Source organism: Clupea harengus, chromosome 15, assembly GCF_900700415.2.
Source record: "Clupea harengus chromosome 15, Ch_v2.0.2, whole genome shotgun sequence".
Lineage (NCBI taxonomy): Eukaryota > Metazoa > Chordata > Actinopteri > Clupeiformes > Clupeidae > Clupea > Clupea harengus.
This window is the reverse complement of record NC_045166.1, coordinates 15,964,033-15,966,532: the sequence shown is the minus strand read 5'-3', so window position 1 is coordinate 15,966,532 and position 2,500 is coordinate 15,964,033.

Genomic DNA, 2,500 nt, shown 5'->3' with positions numbered 1-2,500 from the left:
ACACACACACACACACACACACACAACACACAAACACACAAACCACACGCACAAACATATACACAAAGCTTCAATGGTTGACAGTATAACAAGCAGAGTTACAAATGCAACAAACACACACCTCGGACACCAATAGTTACACACATACAAACTCAGGCATAACACTACAATTCATGCTGCACATACCAGGTCATGTGTTATTGGTTTGTGTGTGTGTGTGTGTGTGTAAAGTTGTATTTGTATGTATGTGTACTGCATGGTAGTGTGTGTGTGTGTGTGTGTGTGTGTGTGTGTGTGTGTGTGTGTGTCTGTATGTGTCTGTGTGTGTGTGTGTGTGTGTGTGTGTGTGTGTGTGTGTGTGTGTGTGTGTGTGTTGTACTCACGCAGTGTCTGCGATGAGGATTGAGATCCTTGGCTGTACTGACACGAGGAGTGAGTCAGTCTGCCACTAAAGTAGCTGCTCCTTATTAACTGTGTGTGTGTGTGTGTGTGTTTTAGTCGCCGTGTGACGTTACATTAAAAGATTATTTTTAGCTCACACAGATGTCATAATAGTGGGAGTGATCATGGTCATAATTTGTCATAATAGTTGGAGTGATCTTATTGTTGAACAGGTGTGTGTGTGTGTGTACATGTGTGTGTGTGTGTGTGTGTGTGTGTGTGTGTGTGTGTGTGTGTGTGTGTGTGTGTGTGTGTGTGTGTGTGTGTGTGTGTGTGTGTGTGTGTGTGTGTGTGTTTGTGTGTGTGTGTGTGTGTGTGTGCACATATGTGTGTCTGTGTGTGTGTGTCTGTGTGTGTGAGGGTGTGTGTGTGTGTGTGAGTGAGAGAGTTAGTTGCTTGCTCCCATGGCCTTTCACCCCAGCAAACTGATTATTTCTCACCTGCAGTAGAACAATGTCTCAAACACACACACAGACACACACACACACACACACACACACACACACACACACACACACACACACACACACACACACACACACACACACAACTTCAGGGAAACCCGCAACACTGAATTTCACCTGTCACCTGATGCAACCATGCTGTTTGTCATTAGTTTGTTCAAAACTCTTCACACGGTGGGATTTACAGACACACACCTCAGCACAGCAGTTAACCGTTGGTGCCGTTGGTGCAAAATGCACTACAACCATCAAAACACTTCATACTTCACCCAAAAGTGATGCATTTGCTCTCTCCCATTAAACTACGTTATCGTTCAATGTACAATTAACTAAAAAACACAGACAAATTGAAGCATTACAGAATGCATATATTATGTATTGCTGTATCTTGTATTTATGCACAGTTTCAGAGTTGCATTCCAAAACAAAACAAAACGTATGGCACCGTGTACATAATGTAATCAAATATCATAGTAAATATGAAAATCTGCTATATGCCTCAAGTCAGCTCCATGCAAAATGTTCTGTGGTATACTACAGTATAGTACAGAAAATTGTGCAGACACTTTTCCTTCCCAGTACAGTAAGTGAAACAACAACATTTGAGACTAGCACTAGAAGTGTCCTGCAGCCCTAATGCTGATCCGTGGTGACATTTTTAGGAACTTCACATTTACAATACCGCAACATTCTCCATTGCATGGAAATTTAGGGAAAATCTTTAGCACATCGTATACGCCCCTAAAATTCCCCATATTCCAAAAATATTTCAAGGCAAGCTGTTGTCATGACACCAAGAACAAACTTTTTTGATCTGTTGGTTTGCCTGTCACAATGCTGTAGATAGCACTTTTGACTGTGGCAGAAAGACCATGTGTGATCAGTGGTACAGTGGTTAGTATTGTTGAATAGTAAGCAGCTGACCTGGGCTCAATTCCTGAGCATTGCAACATGCTGTTGTAAGTCACTTTGGATAAAGGTTTGTTGTAGTTGCATTTTGGGGTCACTTTGTCTCATTGACAGCCCATGACTTACATATACAGCAGTAATAGTGGGGAAATGTCCTCATTTTCACTATATGTTTCCTTCATACATGCACATTTCAATGCAAATGTTGTACTGCGCCACTTTTGTATAGTTGTATAGTATAGTTGGTAACAAGGCTGCAAACAAACAAAACAAAGAGAAAAATGTATGTATAATTTCATTTGTCTGTCAAACAATCTTTGCATCTACAATTATCTAAATTTTGTCTGGTTTTGAGATGAAAGTAACCTGTTTTGAACAGAGTATCAAAACGTCTGCAAAAATTGCTGTAGTTACATAGAGTTTTGCTGGTGGTAAACATTGTCTGAGACGGGTATCTATGGATTTGGGAAAAAGTGGCCATTGAATGCATTTTGTATCTAAGCAATGGAAAAGTATCCACACTTTAGTTCACATAGTCTAATGATATGCTGAATGTGTTAAGTGTTTTCAAAAAAACATTACATGGTATTGAGACAAGTGTGAAAATAATTGGGAAAAAAACTGTAATTGGGACTTTCCTGTTCTGCTTCGGTGCCAGACTAGACTTTGACCTGAGAACTCAGGAG